The following is a 21,899-nucleotide window of genomic DNA, read 5'->3' on the forward strand; positions in this document are numbered from 1 at the left end:
TTGCCTTTCTTGAAAAAATGCTGTATTACACACTTAGTAAGTTAGAGTGTAATATAAAATCAGTGTAAGCACTAGGTAAACAGAATTTACTGTACTTTATTAGGACTTCAAAAATTATTTATAAAATAAAAAATATCAACAAGACTGTAGGATAAGAGGGGTACAACTCCACACATTTTCCACTACCAGAATTCGTATCCCATCCCCTCCCCTGATAGCTTTCCTATTCTGTATCCCCCTGGGAGCATGGACCCAGGGTCATTATGGGTTGCAGAAGATGGAAGGTCTGGCTTCTGTAATTGCTTCTCTGAGGGACATGGCCGTTGGCAGGTCAGTCCATACCCCCATCCTGTTTCTGTCTTTCCCTAGTGGGGCAGGGCTCTGGAGAGTTGGGGTTCCTGGGTACATTGGTGAGATCATCTGCTCAGCAAAGTCAGGTTGGCTTCATGACAGCATCTGCAACTTGGTGTCTGGGAAAAAAAACAAACATTTAAATATAAAACAGAACAAATTGTTTAATAATCAGGAACCTAAAGGCAAGAATATAGCAGATGAGATTTGGGGGTCTTCACTTTGGGAAAAGCTAGTAGGTTTATTTTAGGTATATTCCAAGGGGCCCATGCCTTTACTAATTGTTACCCTGAGCCTGACAGCTAACATGCAGGTGGGCTAAAGGTACTGTCTGGGGAGGTATTGTCAGAGTTGGAAATAGGGCTAAAGAGCTGGATCAGGGAAGAGAGTAGCTCCCAAATACGGGAAAAGTGTATGAATATTGTTAACTGTAACCCCCATCGATTTGATTTTGGACTCATATTCATCGCAGGAGCCTGTGTAACCTCTGCATCCCTGTAGGTCTGAGCTCACATTCTGTGGTCATAGCTATGACAATCACATTTTTAATAAATACTAAGTATCATTCATATCATGGTTGCCTTGAGAGTTATTGCTGGCATTTGATGCCTGCACAATCACTCCACTGCCTCTGGTGGCCATTTTTCTTTTTTCTTAATAGAGGCAAAGAAAAATTTAAAAAGGGAGAGAGAGAGAGAGAAAGAGAGAGAGAGAGAGAGAGAGAGACCTACAATGCTGCTTCACTGCTTTTGAAGTTTCTCCCTGCAAGTGGGGACCAGGGACTTGAACCAAGGTCCTTACACCCAACCCCAAAAGGGTCAGTTTATTGTAGTGTTATGGAACTAAATCAACAATATCTCTGAGGCCTGCCTGTTGCTGTTCCTTCATGGAATATCCAGTTCTCTCTCTTATTGCTTGAGTCTTTTTTTTTTTTCTAAGATTTTATTTATTTATTCATGAGAAAGCTAGCAAGAAAGAGAGAAAGAACCAAACTCTGGTACATGTGCTGTGACTGAACTCTGGGACCTTATGCTTGAGAGTCCAATGCTTTACCCACTGTACCACCTCTCGGACCACGCCCCCCTCAATAAATGTTGATTTCAGATTCAGACGCAGCTCCCATACCCCCAATTCGTGACCTAGGACTTGTGAACCCCTGCGAACTGAGGGGTCACCCATGGGACTGACCACCTACTCAGTTGCAGGCCTCATGGGCACAGTCCTCTGTGATGTGTGGTGCAGGGCCTGTGACCTACAGACAGACTTGCAGCCCAGCTCTTGCCCTGCTCACCTAACTGTGACCCCACCAAGCACCTCTGAGCCTCAGTTTCCTCTTCTGCCAACTGGAGGCTGGAGCTCTCTCAGAGACTGCTATGAGGTGTGGTGCTGTGTGTGAAGCCACTGAACCCTGTGCACAGTGAACCCTTGGCTCAGGAAGCAAACACCCCTTCCTTTGCTTTCTGCTAGAGCAGGAAGTGATCTTAGAGCCGCTGTGGTACGGAACTGTCATTTACAGTTCAGGTCATGATGCCTGTGACACTTAATCCCCAACTCCCAGCACGTTGCGCTCAGCCACTTCTCCCACACGGGCTGCCCAGCAGGGCTCCATCACTTTGTAGAATGTGGGACCTTTCCCTGTATATCAGAGCGGGACCTGTTGCAGGCATTGTCAGCTGGAGCCTTTATGCTCTCCTCCCCTTGTGGTAAGTCTGAATTTCTTTTTCTGTCTTTCAGATAAAGGAACTGAGGCTCAGAGAGGTTAAGGAACTCCTTTGAGGTCACAGAGCTGGTAAGTGGCAATACTGGGGTTTGAAACCAGCTCTTTTGGTCTCCCTGTTCTTAAATGCCTTGATATCTTTACCTTGAAGGGTGTTGAAGTGATTGTGTCCTGCCAGCCAGTGTGGGCCATGTGTGACCCGATGGTTCCGCCACACCTCCTACAGTGTTTAGGGCACAGTGAAGTCTGGGCCCCTCGGCTGTTTGGAAGGCAAAATAGCATCACCTGGACAGCACACTGGCTTGCCATGTGCGTAAGCCGGGCTCAAGTCTGGCTCCCAACATATTGACGGAAGCTTCTGTGCTGGGGCCTCTTCCTTTCTGCCTCTCTGCCTCCTCTATCTTTACCCAAAATACATAAATCAGTCAATAACTAAGACATGGAAAGGAAGGCAGCCGCATGTGTGTGAGGAGTGCTTATGGGATGAGGTGGTTGTCTGACCCTGGGAAATGCGCTTAGTCAAGTGTCTCCCTTTTCGGCTGCAGTCAGGGGAATCAGCCAGCCCTCCCCCTGGACAGATGAGGAGCCGTGCTACAGAATGGACAGCACAAACCAACAGACAGACAGACTATTCTGCAAACCTTTCCTCAAAGGAGTTCTAAAGTTAAAAACCAAACCGCCCGTGGACACCACGGCATGTCTGCTATGCTGACCTCCCAGAGAGCTATCATGCTGCCCCCACTTAATTAATCAGCTAATCAAGTGATGTATGTATTCATAGGAGCCGCCATACAGTTTTCCATAACACCCACATCATTTTATTTCAGTTTTAATTTTAATTGTCGTTATTTATTTATTGGATAGAGACAGCTAGAAGTCAGAAGAGAAGGGGTGACAGGGAGAGAGACAGAGAGTCACCTTCAGCCCTGCTTCACCACTCACACAGCTTTCCCCCCTGCAGATGGGGACCGGGGGCTGGAACCTGGGTCCCTGTGCACTGTGACATGTGCATTGTAACATGTGCACTCACCCAAGTGCTTCACCACCCAGCCTCTATTATATTGATTTATTTATTTTGCTTTCTTTTATTTTTTGCCTCCAGGGTTATTGCTGGGGCTTGGTGCCTGGATTCACTGCTCCTGGTGCTCCCCCCTTTTTTTTTTCCATTTTCTTGGATAGAACAGAGAGAAAATGAGAGAGGAGGGGGAGAGAGAGAGGGAGAGAGAGAAAGACAGACACCTGCAGACCTGCTTAACCTCTTGTGAAGCAATCCTCCCCCACCGCCCATAGGTGGGGAGCGGGGGCTCCACGCTGGATCCTTGCACTTAGTACTGTGTGCTAGTACTGTGCTTAGTACTGTGTGCCGCCTTCTGGGCCCTCGACATCATGTTGCATACTCAGCAACAGTACTCAAGGGTTCCAGTTTCTTTTATTGAGAAGTTGTTGGTTTACAGTACAGTTGTTGGCACATGGGTATAATTTCTTATCAAGATAGTTGTCTGCAAACATAATAATGGTAATCAAGAAAGAACTGTACACTGCCCTTGCCTACCAGAATGACATGTGGGGGCCCAGGAGGTGGTACAGTGAGTGGGGTGCTCAACTTGGAAGTGTGAAATACTGAGTTTGCTTGAGCCCTGGTCTCCCTTGTGCCAGAGTGATGCCCTGGGCCTCTCTTTCTCTCCCTCTCTATCTTGTGTCAATAAAAATAAAATAAAGATAGCATGCTTAGTGTATAGGCTGTACCTATCTATCCATGTCTTAAAGATGGACCTGGATTTTTTAAATTCACTTGGGAGTGATTCAGAAAGTAGGAACTTAGTCTTTAGGCTGGGGGGGGGGGAGTGCAGAGCCAGTGTGGAAAGAGGCCCAGCGTGGGGCTTTTGTACACTCAGCAGGTGCTGACTTTGGGCACAGCCTTGCTCCAGCTCCCTCCCCTTGGCTGCTCTCTGGTCTTCTGGTCCTGTTGTCCCTTGCTGCTTCCCTTCTGTCCACCAAGAGCTCCTGTTTCCTCTTCCTTCCCTGGTAGCATCTTCTTTATGAGGAGTTTGTAGAGGATGCCAGGCAGCAGTGTACCTGGTTAAACACACATATGACCATGCATACGACCCCAGTTAAAGCCCCTGCTCCCCACCTGCAAGGGGGAGGACTTCACAAGTGGTGGAAGAGGTCTGCAGGTCTCTCTCTCTCTTTCTCTCTCACTGTTTCAATATTCCCCTCCTCTCTCAATTTCTCTCTGTCCTGTCAAATAGGAAGAAAGAGAGAAAGGAAGGAAGGAAGGAAGGAAGGATGGAAGGAAGGAGAGAGAGAGAAAGAAAAGAAAGAAAGAAAGAAAGAAAGAAAGGGAAAGAAAGGAGAAAAAATGACTTCTGGGAGCAATGGATTTGTTGTGTAGACACCAAACCCCAGAAACAACCTTGGTGGCAGAGAGAAAGGAAGAAAGAAAGAAAGAAAGAAAGAAAGAAAGAAAGAAAGAAAGAAAGAAAGGGAGAGAAAGAAAAGAGAGAGAGAGAAAAGAAAGAGAGAGAAAGAGTTCCTAGAATCGTTCACTAAAGAATGAACAAGCTCTGCTCAGCAACGTGACTGCAAATGTACTGTTTAGTTAGGCTCTCTCTAGGGAAAATTCTGAAAGGAGAGGGTGTAGGGGTGACATAAAGTGACCGCCAACCCGGACAATGAAATAGGTCTGTGAAGTGCTTTGGTTTTTAAACCAGTGGAGCAGTGGTGAGGACACCTTGTCGGTTGCTGAGGGGTGTAGAATTGAGGGGAGGAGGTCTCACCACTTCAGTCCTCAGCTCCACCACAACAGGAAAAACTCAATTCTAACAGTTTCTATATGAATAAGAATTTGCTTAATGAAAATTAAAAACCACCACCTAACGGCAAGCACTTTTCATACAGAAAGAGTGAAACACTGGTTCTGGTTCTGGTTTTGTCACATCATGCTGTGTGGACATTACCAAACCCTTCCTTCTACTTCACCCGGCCTCAGTTTATCCACATTAATGGTGGGTTATGGACCAGTCTAGCAGAGACCAACCCCACACAGTATTTCCCCAGCTGAAGCAACAGTGAGCCTTTGAAGATGTTTGTGCAGGCTCCTAAGAAAGTTCTCTGCCAGGGAAGGACCTTCAGGGCAGAGAAGCACTGAATGCAAACAACTCCATCTGTCGTGGTCGCGCTGGTCAGGACAAAGGCCATGGATAACACCTGGGTTCAGGCCCGAGCTCTCAGCTCTCTGGACGCCTCACCCACAGGTCGTGAGGGGCCAGGTGCCTCTCCATGTGCTGTGTGCTCAATGTCCTGCCCTGGCTGGAAGGCCTCTTTCTGGCTGAACACAGCAGTTCACAGGCAGAGTGTGGTTTTGTAGTAATTTTGGTTCTGTTTTTGCAAAGGCCAAAGGAAGTCTGTAGGCTGGGCTCTGACTTCCTCTCCCTGGGGGTGGCTGATCTGCTTGATTAGACCAAGCAGAGCTCAGCTAGAAAAGAAACCTCCAAATACAAACTCCAAGGAGGAGCTGTAGCTTTCTGTGACGGACATTGGCCTGGGCTGTTCATGGGGGCCCGGCTTGAGGTGGTCAACATAATCAGCCCGTTTTGCACAGAAAGATATTGAGGCCTTGGAGCTCCCTGACTCTCCTCCCCACATTATGTACAGGCAACAGACAACTTCCATGTCTTGAATTCAGGCCACTGTTTGCCTTATCTCCCATTCACACACGTTTGGGGAGGCTTGCTGTTCTAAGCATCGGAGGGACACACAGGACATGTGATGGGGAGAGATAGCTAAACTGTCCAATATAGAATGGAGTATCGTTTTTGTGATTAAGGCTAAGAAGGAAGAAACATCCAAGTGAGGAAAGAGTTACAATGATGGTGTTCGGGGTGACTAGGGGAGGTGGGCATTTGAGAGGAAGAAAGTAAAGTGGATTCTGTGAGGTCAACCTACTAATTGGAGCCAGAAGGCATGTACACAGGCCCTGGACAAAGAATATTCTTTATATACCTGTTTTTAATTCTGTGTTAATTATTTGTTTGTTATTGGATAGAAACAAACAGAAATTGAGAGTGGAGGAGGAAGTAGAGAGGGAGAGAGACAGATTGATACCTGCAGCTCTGCTTCACCACTTGTGAAGCTTTCCTCCTACAGGTGGGGACCAGGGGCCTGAACCTAGGTCCCTGTGCACTATAATGTGTGCACTTAACATGGTGTGCCATCACCTGGCCCATATATATAATTTTTTAGTAGTGATTTAATATTGGCTTATAAAATTACAAGATAACTGGTGTACAGTTATATACCTTAACCACAAACAGAGGTCTATGTCCCCATTCACTCCGTTAGAAATTGCAAGAGTTCTCCCAAGATCATAGATATAGGTTGGCTATTATATTATATTATATTATATTATATTATATTATATTATATATCCACTTTTCTATTGCCCTGCCTTCTTTTCCTTTGTAAGTCACACCAGCACTTGTTACTACTTCTGATTGTCTTTCCTTTTCTTCTTCTTCTTTCTTCTTCTTCTTCTTCTTCTTCTTCTTCTTCTTCTTCTTCTTCTCCTTCTCCTTCTCCTTCTCCTTCTCCTTCTCCTTCTCCTTCTCCTTCTCCTTCTCCTTCTCCTTCTCCTTCTCCTTCTTCTTCTTCTTTCTCTGGATCCTAATGAAATTGGAGTTCAGAGCCCTCTGGTCATATTCCCCTAATATTTCTCCTCCTCTCTGGGAGTATGGGCCAAAATTCATTATGGGGCGCAGAAAGTGGGAGACCTGGCTTCTGTAATTGCTTCACCACTGGACATGGACACTGACAGGTTGATCATATCCCAGCTTGTTTATGTCTTTCCATAGTAGGGTAGAGTTCTGGGGAGGTGAGGTTTGGGGATACAATGGTGAGGTCAGGATGGACTCCTAGTAGCATCTGCAACATTGTGGCTGAAGGGTAGTTAAGATATGAACCATGATAAAATGTTTAATAAACAGGAAACAGAAAGTAGGTCTAGAGCAGGTGAAAATAGGGATTGTAAGAAGCTAGGAAGTCCATTTTAGATATGTTCCTAGGGGCCTGTGACTTCAGTAATTTTTGTTTGAGCTTGACAGTTAACATAGAGGTAGGAGAAAAATAGTGTCTGGGAAGATGGTGTCAGAGTTGAGCATAGAGACAGAAAGCCATATCAGGGCAGAGAGTAGCTCCCAGCCTTGAAGAGAATATATAAGTACAATTAGCTGTTGAGAACATCACTCTGACCCAGGGCCCATGTTATGTTCACATGTAGCCTTTGTAACTCCCGGACGCCCTGTCAGTCAGAGCTAGAGGTCCGTGTTTGCAGCTGGGAACATTCTAGGCTTTAATCATTCCGGAGGGCAGGGAATATTCTTCTTGGACATCACACTCTGAGATTGATTCTCTTTTTAATGTTTTTATTATCTTTGTTAATATATATTGGATAGAGACAGCCAGAAATGGAGAGAGAAAGGGGGAGATGGAGAGAGAAAGAGACGGAGTAGCACTGCTTCATCACTCACAAAGCTTTGCCCCTGCAGGTAGGGGACTTGAACTTGCATCCTTGTGCAGTATAACATGTGCGATCAACCAGGTGTGCCACCCCAGAGACAGATGCTCTGTGTAATTTCCTGCCACCAGCGTAGCAACTTCCCTTAGCTGTCCTCTTCATCTGTGGCTTCCAAGTGTCTGTGGATGTGGCGAGGAACAGGGGCTATGTAGTGAGAAAGATGGAATGCACCTCAGTGGACTGGAAGAATGGTGTCCCTCTCGCCCTTGTCTTACCCCCCCCCCTAAATGTAGCGTATTTATTATTGTATAGAGACAGAGAAATTGGGAAGGAGAGCAAGATAGAGAAGGAGAGAGACAGAGAGAGACCCCTGCAGCCCTGCTTCACCACTCATGAAGCTTTCCCCCTGCAGTGCGGACCAGGGGCTTGAACTCAGGTCCTTGTGCGCTGTAATGTGAGCGCTTGACCTGATACGCCACCACCCCTTGTCTTGGTGCTTAGTTTTCATTTGTACTATTCACTTGGGTGACATTTTACATATTCCCTAGCACTTGCTTTGCATTTCTTCCCAAAACATGTGTTAGAACCATCACTGTGATTTTTTTTTTTTCAGTGCACTTCAAGCCAGTATTTCAGGTTCACCTTTCCAAGCATGGATTCCAAAACCATAGAAACAGAGTAAGAAATTCATACAGGGCTGTACAGTTGACCTCGAGCTGAACCTAGGGGCAGAGGTTCTAGCTGTTAGGGTCTGAAGTGAAGGTAGGAAGAAACTTCTGTCTAGGGCAGACCCCTCCCATGTAAAGGTTTATTCCCTCCTGCCATCTGATGTTAATATTAACACCTGTCTTTATGTCGTCTGTGAAGCTCATGGCCAGGTGTGCTGGAATATGCAGTGAGTTTGCAATTGTAGTCTTGGTGACTCTCCACAGGGTTATAGAGGCTTGGCAGCCATAGCTCCTGCATAAGGCTGAATTTCCTCACCTGGAAAAAGAAGCAGAAAGGTCTGGTCTGTCTTCCATCCCTCTATGATCTTGATATACCACAGTCATCCAAGGCTGGCAGTGTGGCGACAGAGCTGCTGTCTGTTCCCCTTTGATTTCGTAACCTGTAGCTCTTAGCCAAGAGAGGCCCAGCAAAGAGGGCCATGACCTTGGCTGTCCTTTCTCAAGCATTCAGATAAAAGCTCCAAGCAGTCCTCACCTCCTCCTGATCTGGGCCCTGTGACTGCGGGGCCAAAAACTCATTTCCAGGAGCAGAGCAATATCTCTCGTTCCTAAACGTCCGGAAGGACTTATTAAGTCTTCCACTAACTGAATCTCATTCACCTGGAAAAATAATAATCAGAAAACAGTTATGCTTGGTTACTGATCTATGAGTACCGTGAACTCCAAAGGGAAGACTCCAACAGCTTTTGTGTAATAAAGATGCAATCTGGCCCTGCCTGCTTCTTCCTTAAGAATCAGCAGCCTGGAGGTCAGCACCATCATATTATCTATCTGACTGTCTGTCTGTCTTTTAAACAGACCTCCAAGTAGGACCGGGGCCAAGGGTTCATATCAGGTTCATAAGACATGAGCTTCATCTGAGCTCTATGGGACACCTTATTGCAGAGTTCCTGGTTGAGCTCACACTCAGGGATACACACACACACACACACACACACACACACACTGCAAATATTTAGAAATCAATATTTATCTCTGTGTGACCTTACTTCCCCAACCTCTCTCTGCCCGCAGCGCACTAGCATTTAACATGACCTGTGTTTATTGACTAAAGCTATCACTCTCTTTCTCCTTTAACAAAATCAGTTTTTCTTTGTTTTTCAGGTGCCAGGCACTGGCACACCTGGTTAGGCACACACATTACAGTGCGCACGGATCCGAGTTCAACTCCCTAGTCCCCACTTGCAGAGGAAAGCTTCAGGAGTGGTGACGCAAGGATGCAGGTGTCTCTCTCTGTCTTCCTCTCTATCTCCTATTCCTCTCTCATTTTCTCTCTGTCTCTGTCCAATAATAAAAAAAAATAAGATTTAAAAAGCATTTATTAAAAAACATTATACTCTAGTCCATTCAGATCTTATAAGAATTGTGGAGAATATGAGAATAGAAGGTGGGAAAAGTGCTCCTGAGGGAAGTGATAACTGGAGGTGAAGTTAACCACCTGGGAGGGAATGTGAGACCACAAATCCCTCTTCCTACTAGATGGTAAAATAACTGTGAGAGGAAAAACAGCATGGATGCCAGATCTGAGACTGTGTTTGATTCCCTGAGAACTCAGCACGTTAACTTTTTCATGGATGGTGGCAGAAGCCATGGACTCGGGTTAGGAATGTAGGATTTTATTACAACCCAGCAAGAGGAAGGCCTTCAAGGTTTCATTGGACTCCCTTCACCCTGATCAACACAACACAATGTAACACAACACAATACAACACAACATAGCACAGTACAACACAACATAACACAACACAACACAACACAATGTTCTACCATACAATACAGAGAGAGAAACTCACACAGAAATTTGAGCATAAGATTGGCTAACTCCCTAGCTGTGAGGTTAGAAAAATGGAGAAATCACTTAACTTCTCTTGGTCCCAGATTTCCATCTGTAAATTGGGCAGGACGATTATCTTTTAGGTGATAGTTAATGCAAATTGGGCCAGAAAGATTGTTCACTGCCTGTATTGCTGTGTTTTTGACACAAGTCTGAACTCCAGAACCACATGGAAGATATTCTGGCTTTGGTGCTATGATGTGTCTGCATCTCTGTCTCTCTGTCTGTCTACTTGAATGAAAAAAAAAGGGGGGGGATGATCCAGAGTGGTAAAATTATACATGCTCAAGGACCTGACCAAAAAAAAAAAAAAACAAACCTATATATCCAGAGAAGTGGAAAAATGTTAGGGAAGATGAACTCCAATCCCATCAGGGCCCAGAGAGATAAGATGCAAAAAGGAAAAAAGGACTTTTGGAAGCAGTGACAGGTATAGGTTTGATTTAGAAAGCAGGAGAAAGCAAGACCATCAAATGTATATTGGCAACCCCGTATCTGTATCTGGGACCTTGGGAGAACTACTGCAGCTTCCAGTGGAGGGACTGGGGTCGCAGAAGTCTGGTGGTGGGAATAGTGTGGAACGATACTTCTGTTATCTTATGATCTTGTGAATCAGTATTGCATGCTTTACCTCCTGAGCCACCTCTTGGATCCTGCCTGCCAGTATCATCCATGGTGAAGGCTAATTTTTTGTTTGTTTGTTTTGTTTTAGTTTTTATTAGTGATTTAATAATAATTAATAAGACTGTAAGACAATAGCGGTATATTTCCACATAGTTTCCACCACCAGAATCCCCTGTCCCATCTTTCCATTGGTAACTTTCCTATTCTTTATCCCTCGGGGAGGATGGACCAAAATTCTTTACGGGGTGCAGAAGTTGGGAGGCCCCTGGCTTCTATAGTTGCTTCTCTAATTGCTTCTTTAATGAACATGGTGGGTGTTGGCAGGTGGATCCATACCCCCAACCTGTTGTGGGATAGGACTCTGGAGAAGTGAGGTTCTGGGACACATTATTGAGATCATCTGCGCAGGGAAGTCAGGATGGTGTCATAGAAGCATCTGCAACTGGGTGGCTGAAAGGCAGTAAGGTATGAAACAGGACAAACTATTTAATAAACACAAACTCAAAGGTAAGAATAGAACTCATGAAATTAGAGGTCTTCAGGTGGGAAGAAGCTAGGAAATCTATTTTAGGTGTGATCCAAGGGGCTCATGACTTTAGTGATTTTTGCATGACCCTGATAGCTCACATGCAGGTGGACTAAAAATATCATCTGGGAAGATGGTGTCAGAAAGCTGGGTTAGAACAGAAAGTATGTCAAACATGAGGGAAATATTTAAATACTATTAACATTTTGTCCCATCACAAGAAGCAGCGAAGAGTGCCAAGACCCCAGAGGACAACAGTACAGGATCCAAAGCCAATAAACGGCCAGAGTTGTCCCTCCTCCTGACACTCCCACTCCACACTGTACTGCTGAACTACAGTGAATGACAGTGCCCCTCACACAGGAGCCCCTGTGGTCTCCTGGGATGCTCAAAGGGCAGGGAGAGTGGGGCTCACATAATGCTTTTCATTTCCCAGAGGAGAAAGGAAGGCTTCTGTAGTCACCTCACAGACACTAGAAGCCCTGGGACTCTGAGGTGGTCACCATACCCATGGCGTGTCTGCACTCTGGCCTGTCTCTCAAGGGCCCCCTCTCACCACTGAAAATCAGCAGATAAAGCTGCACTTGTGTGTTTCAAAGCCAGGCGGACAAAGATGAGATTTGGAAAGTGCTGTGTTCCTCGAGCCCTGTGGTGGGTGTTCAGGGACAAGTAATGCAGTCTCCTGCCCCCAACCTTCAGGGCCCAGACATAAGGGCTTCCTTCCTCCAGCACCCACCTGGGTGTTCACCGCCCTGGGGGTGACACAACCCACTCTAGACCGCCTTGTAGAGAGCGAGTAACAGTTGGCAGGGAGAACACAGCCACTCTGGTCACTGCTGAGGCATGGACAGTTTGGACAGCCTTGCTCTCACGCTTAGCTAAGGGCCTCAGCTTAGATTTCCCTCCATTTCTGTTGGGTAGTATGCCAGCTCCCCCGGCTTAAAGCTTCTGTCTCTAATCCTGTTTAACTAAGCACAGGCATGCCTGCAGGGCATTGGTTTGATCCCACTCAAAACTGTGGTCTATTTACATAAACCACAGTTAACTAAGCACCACCCTGCCTCCAGGGCATTGGTGGTTCAGTGGTAGAATTCTCGCCTGCTCCGCCCCCTCTCCTTGTCACACCCTGATTTTTCACCAATCTCTTTTTTCGCTCCACCCTCTCTATGTCACACCCTGTTTCCACTCTACTTGGCTAGTATATTTATAAGCTGCTTTTCTGAGTAAAATCACTTGGAATTGCTTTCCGGCTCCAAGAGTTCCAGAGTCTATCTCCTGCTACGTTAGTGCGAGTTCCTGATCCCTCTCCCACACAGCAGCCTCGCTTGGCTCCAGTTGAGTTCTCTCTCCAACCACTGTGTAGGTTACAGGTGCCCTGTAGACTGCTGTCCCTGCTCACTGCAGACCTCACCCATCCTCTAAGGTGGGGGCAGCTTGTGCCTTTTTATCCTGGAGATCATAAAGGGCCTTTTCTTCACAGCTCCACCACATGGGCTCCCCAGCACGCAGCTGAATTTGCAGACAGGGCAGGGTAGCGCGCAGGGCTCTCTCTAGGCAGCTGACCACATTACGGGCGGTCAGTGTGGTGTGGGCGTCAGCAAGCTCGGCCTGCAGCCCCCTCATTCTGTAGACATAGGAAGGTTTGTGGATTTACATTCCTTCTTTGCTGCTCACACTATGGAAATAGATCCTGCTCCTTCTCATCTGACCCTAATCCTGGTTAATCCTGTTTCTGGGATATGCATTTCCCAGTCCCCAGTCGACCTTTCTGAACCACTCAGGGAAAACATTTTTTTTTTTTTAGGGAAAACATTTTTTAACTTTATTTATTTGATGACTTATTTTTTGAAGGACCTATGCCAGATCTTTTAAAAATTATTTATTTATTTCTTATTATTGGATAGAGGCAGAGAGAAATTGATAGGGGAGGAGGAGGGAGAGAGAGAAAGGGAGACAGACAGAATGACACCTGCAGCCCTGCTTCAACACTTGTGAAGCTTTCCCTCTGTGGGTGGGGACTAGAGCCATGAACCTGGGGCCTTGTGCACTGTAATGTGTGTGCTCGACCAAGTGTGCCATCACCTGGACCCCTTTATTTGTTTATTTAATTGGCTAGGACAGAGAGAAACTCAGAGGGAAAGAGGATGGGGGAAAGAGAGAGAGAGACCTGCAGAATTGTTTTGCCACTTGAGACGTTTTCCTCCTTAAAGGTGAAGACTGAGATGGGGGGGGGGGGTCTTGAACCCTGGTCTTTGTGCTTAGTAACCTGTACACTTAACCAGTTGTGTCCCTGCCTGGTCCCGGGAATTTTGTTTACTACTCCTGCTTCCTAGAACAAGGATAAGCCTGAGGTGCTGGGGCAAGAGGAGAGAGTGTGGTGAGTAAGAGAGAGGATGGAAGGAAGGAAGGAAGGAAGGAAGGAAGGAAGGAAGGAAGGGAGGGAGGAAGGAAGGGAGGGAGGGAGGGAGGAAAGAAAGAAGGGCTGGTCTATGGGATAAGCAGACTTTGAGGATGAGATGGGTAGGCAGGTGGAGAGCTTACTGGAGTGCTAGTGGTCCAGGCAATAGTGAGGGCAGGGTTGGAAGATCTTCGGAAAGATTAACAACTGACGAAGCTGGGAGGTAACACACCCATTTGAGCAAATCGAATGCACACATTACCTTGCACCAGGACTTAAGATAATTAAAATAAAAAAATTAAAAAATGGAATCAGGCAGTAGTGCAGTGGCTTAAGCGCTTAAGCGCATGCAGCTTTGTAAAGTGCAAGGACTGGAGTAAGGATTCCGGTTCGAGCCCCTGGCTCCCCACCTGCAGGGGAGTCGCTTCACATGTGGTGAAGCAGGTCTGCAGGTGTCTATCTTTCTTTCCCCCTCTCTGTTTTCCCCTCTTCTCTCCATTTCTCTCTGTCTTATCCAACAACAATTGCATCAATAACCACCACAACAATAATAACTACAACAATAAAACAACAAGGACAACAAAAAGGAAAACAAATAAATAAATATTTTAAGAAAATAAATAAATAAAGGGGTGGGATGTTCTAGCAGGTTTGAACTCTGTGTGGCAGGCTGGAAGGATAGAAATCCAGGCCAGATCTGATTGCTGTGTTATGGTAGGGAGGTTGGTTCTTGTTTTCGGGATCCTCAGGTTTGGCTTGTAAGTTCTTCATCTGACTAGCTGAGACTTGCCCACGGTATTGAGAATACTGACCATTATTCATAGTCAACTGGCGGTCGATATCCAACACTTTTACACACGTACCTTCACAGCCGTGCCTAGACCAGGGTTTAACTAGATGACTGGGCAGCCTGAGGGTCTGTCCTAGTGGACACATGTTGGTCATCATTTCTCCTTTGGCTAATTCTGCTTCTAAAGACCCCTTCTCTTTCTATCCGTGTTGGTCATCACGCCAGGTCCCCTGCATTGCTTGACTCTGTGGTCTGTTTACATAATCACTGTTTTGCCTGAGACCCGCCCTGCCTGCAGGGCACTGGTTTAATCCCCACTGGTTAGATGGAAGTTTGCTATCTTTATGCTCTTTTTCTTCTCTCCAACCACTCTCCTACCCATTTCCTCTTCGACCTGCCACTTCCGCTTCAGAAGGTAAAAAGGCATTTTTCTCTGATCAATAAAAAATTGCACTGAGTTCCCGCTCAGCCACGTGTTCCAGAGTCTCTTTCTCCGGAGGCGCCAGCCGGGCAGACACACAACAAAGAACCACCTCAGCTGTTGTAAATTCTTTGTGTGACTCCAGTCATAGGCTAAAGGGACAGCATAATGTTTCTGCAAGATACTTTCATGCCTGAGGCTCCAAGGTTCTAGGTTCGGTCCCCAAGACTACCATAAATCAGAGCTGAGCAGTAGTCAGGTAATAAACAGACAAACAATCACAGCTTCCCTCCTACCTGCAACGTGAAGCCTCAGGTGGGCATTTCCTTAGTCTCAGCATCTTTCTATCCATCTGTTTGAGTGTCAGCGGTGGGCTGGTTGCAAAGTGTTCCTAAGGCAGAGAAGGTAACTGGCACATATAAAGTCTTCCCTTGGGGGGGCCAGGGGTGTGCAGGCAACTAAGCGCACATAGTACTAAGCGCAAGGACTTGTGCAAGGATCCAGGTTTGAAGCAGGGAAGCAGGTCTGCAAGTGTCTCTCTTTCTCTCTCCCTCTCTATCTCCCCCTCCTCTCTCAATTTCTCTCTGTCCTATCCAATAAAATGAAATTTTAAATAAATGGCTGCCAGAAGCAGTGGATTCCTAGTGCTGGCACCAAGTCCCAGGGATAATCCTAGAGGAAAAAGAAAAATATTCTTAGTGCTGGTATGGTCCTGTGGTGGCTACAGGGTGACAATTCTTCTGGACAGTGACTGTCAGGGCTGAGTCTTCATTAAAGTTTAAGCTAAGCTGATTGAGAAGTGAGTCTGGGGCCATTTTGCAGATGCCGGACGGAGGCTGAGAATGTAGAGGTGGCAACGTGTGGTGGGGCCATTGTAGGGCAGGGGCAGATGGGTCAACCCCATGCCTTTCAGGTAGAGAGAGAGAGCCCACATGTTGGCTGGTGTCATCTGGGACCTGGTTACATTAGCCACTCCTACTCTGTCTCTTTCCCTGTTTGCTTCTCTAGGCCCAGGCTTCCTCTCAAGACTCCGTCACTATGGCGGTTTCTCGAGTGGCATTTTCTGGAGGGAATTGGTCCCTGAGGCTGACCCTTTCTGTCTGGAGGGAAGAATTGAGTTACCAAGGTCACCCAGGCCTAGGCAGGGCCTCAGGAACAAAGCTGCTGATTTCCTGTGACTCAGCTGGGAGAGGCTTCCCCAGAGCCAGCTGGCCAGAGAACAAACAGAATAGGAGAAAGCTTCCTCTTCCACCCAGTCCCATACTTCCCACCCAGCCGCTCAACACCGTGAGCCCAGCAAGGGCAAAGCACACCATACTGAGTCGGGACAGTCACTGTTCATCTCCTACAGATAATGGGCTCAGAACAGGAACTGGCCCTCCCAGGATGCCCTCCCAAGACTCTGCCTCGCCCCGAATCCTATGTTACCAGCACTGGTGGAGGGTTCTGGACTTGATGGTCCAGGCTTTCTCTTCCCAGCACTGAAAGCTGGAGGCAACACTTTGGTGCATGGCATGTGGTGTGCTCTGTAGGGGCTCGAACTCTGGGCTCCATAGCTTGAAGTCCAGTGCTTTATCCACTATGCCACCTCCTGGGCATTGAGAAAATCTTGTTTAATGCTAGGGTTCTGAATGAGATTCTGAGGCCAAATTCCAGTGTTGGCTTGTGTGTCTGTGTGTGTGTGTGGGGGGGGGAGTGTTGTGTTTCCTCAACACCATTCACAAACAATTATCTGACACCACTTGGGTGTCAGAACTCCCTTCATAATCCTTTTTTAAAAAATTATCTTTATTAATTTATTGGATAGAGACAACCAGAAATTGAGAGGGAAAGGGGGCAGATAGAGAGGGAGAGAGACAGAGAGACACCTGCAGCCCTGCCTCACCACTTGCAAAGCTTTCCCCCCTGCAGGTGGGGAGCTCAAACCGGAATCCTTGCATATTGTAACAGGTGCACCAGTACTCAACTCCTTTCTAACATGACCTGGCTAGTGCCTCCAAAGGTGAAGATCTCAGTCCTACATACAGATGTCCCTCAGCTTCTTACCTCTGATAGCAGTCGACGCCTGTACTTCTGACCCACTCACAGTAAACCAGATGTTCTGCAGGGACTCTATTAATATTTATCTATTTATTTATTACCAGAACACTGCTCAGCTCTGGATGATGGTGGTGTGGAGGACTAAACCTGGGACTTGGGAGCTTCAGGCATGAGAGTCTCTTTGCATAACCATTATGCTATCTACCCCCGCCCTAAATTTTGTTTTCTTTTTAAATCGTTTTATTTATTTATTATTAAATAGAGACTGAGAGAAATCGAGAGGGGAGGGAGTGATAGAGAGGGAGAGAGACAGAGAGACACCTTCAGCCCTGTTTCACCACTCGTGAAGATTTCCCCCTGCAGGTGGGGTCCAGGGGTTTGAACCTGTGTCCTTACACACTGTAAGATGTGCTCTTAGCCAGGTGTGCTGCTGCCTGGCTCCTCAGATCCTATTAACTTTCAAGAGCAGTTCCTAGAGCCTGGGGTATGCACCTCCCACCAGCTCACCCATTACCAAGGACGGCATTCAGAAACCTGGCAAGGCCCCCTCTCACTGCTCCTCCACATGCTCACCGAGTCCTGCGGGGCCCTTGAAGGCATCAATATGGCGCTGGCAGCACTGAGAACATCACTGACCGCAGCCAGTGAGCTCAGTCCCTGCCCTCTCCATGCCCTGAGCTGCCAGCTCTCAAGTTTACCTTCTGTGGCAGTTTTTCTTGAGTATTTCCCAAAACTCACCTCGTTCCAATATTCCCATTACAAACAAACAAAGAAAATAGAAACACCTTTTGGTTGGTTGGTTCTCAACGTTATGGAAATTCAAGCGTTTGGAGAGTCGTGGTCTAGAAACTTTGGATAAAGACCAAGTCTGTGTGAGCAGCATATACCTGTCATCTGCAGGATCACATAGCCGTGCTTCTGCTATCAGTGTTCTCACTTCTTCTTCTTCTTCTAGCGTTTGCCCTTCTTCCATAGCCAGTCAACAGCATCAGGTTGAGCCTGATGTAAAGTTTCGAGACCTCCTTTGAATCTGGAGAGGTGGCAGTCGTTGACTATGTGGGTCATAGTCTGTCTGTAGCCGCAGGGGCAGTTCGGGTCGTCTCTGGCTCCCCAGCGGTGGAACATAGTGGCGCACCGGCCATGGCCTGTTCGATAGCGATTGAGGAGAGTGTTCTCACTGTGGATAGGCTAATCCCAGTGCCCTATGCAGCCACCTCAGAGCCAGGGACAGATGTTTCTTACCATATTTATTTATTTATGGGGTAGAGGCAACCATAAATCAAGAGGGAAGAGGGAGACAGAGGGATAGAGAGACACCTGCAGCACTCCTGCACCGCTTGCAAAGCTTTCCCCCTGCAGGAGGGGGCTGGGGGGCTCGAACTCTGGCCCTTGTGCACTCTAACATGCGTGCTCAACCAGGTGTGCCACCACCTGGTCCCCAAAGGGACGGTTTTGAAGCCTCTTTCTTCACTGTGGGAGGGGAGGACTTCAGGCCTCCGTGTGGATAGAAACTGCCTTACCGGGAGTTGGGTGGTAGCGCAGCGGGCTAAGCGCAGGTGGCACAAAGCATAAGGATCCCGGTTCGAACCCTGCCCCCCAGCGGCAGGGGAGTCACTTCACAGGCGGTGAAGCAGGTCTGCAGGTGTCTATCTTTCTCTCCTCCTCTGTCTTGCCCTCCCTCTCTCCATTTCTCTCTGTCCAATCCAACAACGACAACAACAATAATAACTACAACAGTAAAACAACAAGGGCAACAAAAGGGAATAAATAAAATTAAAAAAAAAAAAATATATATATATATATATATATATATATATATATATATATATATAAACTGCCTTACCAGGACAGCTGTGTGCAGAGAACAATTCCTCTCAGAAGCTAAACCTTGGACTTTGGGGTCCAGTTTTCATCTTATCCCTGACGCCATTTAGCTGTGTGTCCTGGTCCGTTGGATTTGCCAAGCGCCCATCACGTGCAGGTCACCACACCAGGAATAGCAAGCGGCATCAGGAAGAGGGCATTCCTCCAGTTCTGGGTGTGGCTGACCCTGGCAGTAGAACATCTTTGCCACCAAGGACAGAACAAGCTAGCTGACCTTATGCTGTCTCTCTTGTCCTCTGTTTTCTTATTTCATAGACATTGGAATGGATCCACAGGGGTGTGAGCACCTAGGACGAGGACTAGTAGTTCTCAGATTTCAAATAGAAATCATATCTGCATTGTTGCTATTATGTAGTGTTGAGAGCCAAAATACCTTTTTTATTTTGTACAATTGAGTCACTGCTGTGACTGGCATTCCAGATTCCTTTGTTCTTTCCCTGCACCGACATTTACTGAGTCCCTGCTTTGTGCCTGGCACTTGTCAGACCCCCAGATAGCTACAGTCAAAAGGAAATTTATGTCTACCTGATGCCTTTATCATGAAGCTCTTTTAAGGGGCCAGGTGGTGGCAACACCTGCTTGAGCTCATCTGTTACAATGCACAAGGACCCGGGTTTGAGCCCCCCAGTCCCCACCTGCAGGGGGGAAAGCTTCACGAGTGGTGAAGCAGGGCTGCAGGTGTCTCTCTGTCTCTCTCCCTCTCTATCATCCCCCTCTCTCTTGATTTATGGCTGTCTTTATCCAATAAATAAAGATAATAATAAATAAAAAGTTAAAAAAAACTCATTTAAAAGTTGAAGTTAAATAAAGGCAGTGAGATGTGATGCTTTAAAATGTGTACAATTAGATGTGTGTAAATTAGAATATTTCTATCAGTCCTAAACTTCTTGGTCTCTTCTTAGCCATTTGAACTCTCAAAGCGGCCCCTCTGTTTCTGTCAGGTTCTGTTACTGTTCTGTCTTGCAGAATTTCACAGACATGGAATTGTATGGTGTATAAGTGTTTGTGTCTAAACTCTCACTCAATAAAACATTTCAAAGACTCAAAAAAAAAAAAAAAACTAGTTGAAACTGAAAACCAGATACTTGGAGGTGGGGGAGTAGATAGCATAATGGTTATGCAAAGAAACTTCCATGCCCGAGGCTCCAAAGCCCGAGGTTCAATCCCCTGCATCACCATATATCAGAACTGAGCAGTCATCTGGTAAAAAAGAAAAGAGAAGAAAAGAAAAGAAAAAAGGAAAAGAAAAGAAAAAGAAGAGGAAAGAAAACTAATTCCTTGGAAGGATTAGACAGGTCTTGAGAAACAGAGTTCTCTGGAAGAAGGGAAATTATTAAGGGCCTCCTATAACCTGTGGCCTCCTTCATGCCCTGAGCTCTGGCTGGAAGGGGGACTCCAAAGCATGAATAGGAAGCAGCCTCTGGGTACTGGGCAGCCTACCAAGGCTGGGGGGTAAAAGACAAATAAAAGAAAGTCAAAACAGAGGGCTGCCAAGTCAGCCAGGACTGAAGGAGCCAAGCACCTAGAAAACCCCCAAGAGCCGCAGAAAAAGAAAAAAAGGGCATTATCCTGCCTGTCTTTCCTTTCAAGGAATCCGCTGGTATTTAATTACATGGGTTCAGACTCTAAGAACCAAGCCAAATTTTTGTTCTTTTTTTTTTGGGGGGGGGCGGGGGAAGAGGCTGAACAGCTAGACTGAGCTATTGACAGTCTCACAGTGCAGGAGGGATAGAAACTGGAGGAAAAGGGTCTGCAAGGTGGACGTGCTGGGGTAGATGGGCATCCCCGCAGTCCTTGGAGAAGGGTTGTGCTCTGTAAATAAGGGCAAACCAGACACAGACAGCCATCCAGGAAGCGAACCCCAAGCACCAGCTGGAACCCAGCAATAAGCCCTTTGCTTTACCTGCCCACAAAAAGCAAACAAATTCCTTTTCAAAGAAAAGCAGCATGACTGGGAGTATAGATTGACCTGTCAACGCCCATGTTCAGCGGGGAAGCAATTACAGAAGCCAGACCTTCCACCTTCTGCATCCCACAATGACCCTGGGTCCTTACTCCCAGAGGGATAAAGAATAGGAAAGCTATGAGGGGAGGGGGTTGGATGTGGAGCTCTGAGGCTGGGCATTGTGTAGAAATGTGCCCCTCTTATCTTTACAGTCTTGCCAATATTTCCATTTCATAAAAAAAAGGTCAGCCTGAAGCAGAAACTCTTTTCTATTTTGGGCATGCACAGTAGCCGCAGTTACCAAGCATCCCAGGAAGCAGAATCATATGTTAGACAATAGAAAGAAAATTGGAGGGAGTTGGGTGGTAGCACATTGGGTTAAGCACACATGGCGTAAGGATTCCTGTTTGACCCCCCCCCCCCCCCCCCGGCTCCCCACCTGCAGGGGAGTCGCTTCACAGGCGGTGAAGCAGGTCTGCAGGTGTCTGTCTTTCTCTCCCCCTCTCTGTCTTCCCCTCCTCTCTCCATTTCTCTCTGTCCTATCCAACAACAATGACATTAATAACTACAATAATAATAACAACAATAAAAAACAACAAGGGCAACAAAAGGGCAAATAAATACATTGAATAAAAGCGTAAAACAAGGAAAGAACATTGGACCTACTTTCTAGTTCCTTCTAAAGTAGGCCAGGTACAAGGAGCAAGGATCCAGGTGGGGAAGTTTTATGAGCAGTGAGGCAGGTCTGCAGATGTCTATTCCCCCACCCATTTTTCTTAGATCATTTTATTTCTCTCCCCCTCTCTTTCTTCCCCTCTCCTCTCAATTTCTCTTTGTCCTATTAAATAAAATGGAAAAAGTGGCTGCCAGAAGCAGTATTTTCATGGCACCAAGCTCCGGCGATAACCCTGGAAGCAAAAAAAAAAAAAAAAAAAAGGAAAGAGACATGTATGTCATTCTAACATCACAAAACATAAGCATGGGCTTTAAAATAACTTTATTCAGCAACGGTAGGTAGGAAGATACATACGCCCAGGTAGAGAAGTTCCCCAGAATATTAGAATGTCTCCAAATTTGTACAAATGGATGTTCTTCCCCTTCGAATGTTGTTCCCATGTGGTGACTC

The 21,899-nt window shown here is 46.5% G+C and overlaps 1 protein-coding gene across 6 annotated transcripts in view; it reads left to right on the forward strand.

Moving 5' to 3' along the window:
- ST3GAL1 (ST3 beta-galactoside alpha-2,3-sialyltransferase 1) overlaps window positions 1-21,899 on the forward strand; it is a 110,167-nt gene that overhangs the window by 57,976 nt on the left and 30,292 nt on the right. For 4 of the 6 annotated variants that reach the window (XM_060201255.1, XM_060201273.1, XM_060201261.1 and 1 more), the window contains one exon: window positions 2,086-2,140. The exons of 1 other annotated variant lie outside the window; for it this stretch is intronic. The gene's annotated coding sequence lies outside the window, so the exon portion shown is untranslated. Of the gene's footprint in view, window positions 1-1,967; window positions 1,989-2,085; window positions 2,141-21,899 lie in introns of those variants that run through there. One more of the 6 variants, XM_060201288.1, reaches the window with a different exon arrangement.

This window comes from Erinaceus europaeus, chromosome 1 (genome assembly GCF_950295315.1).
Source record: "Erinaceus europaeus chromosome 1, mEriEur2.1, whole genome shotgun sequence".
NCBI classification, from domain to species: Eukaryota; Metazoa; Chordata; class Mammalia; order Eulipotyphla; family Erinaceidae; genus Erinaceus; species Erinaceus europaeus.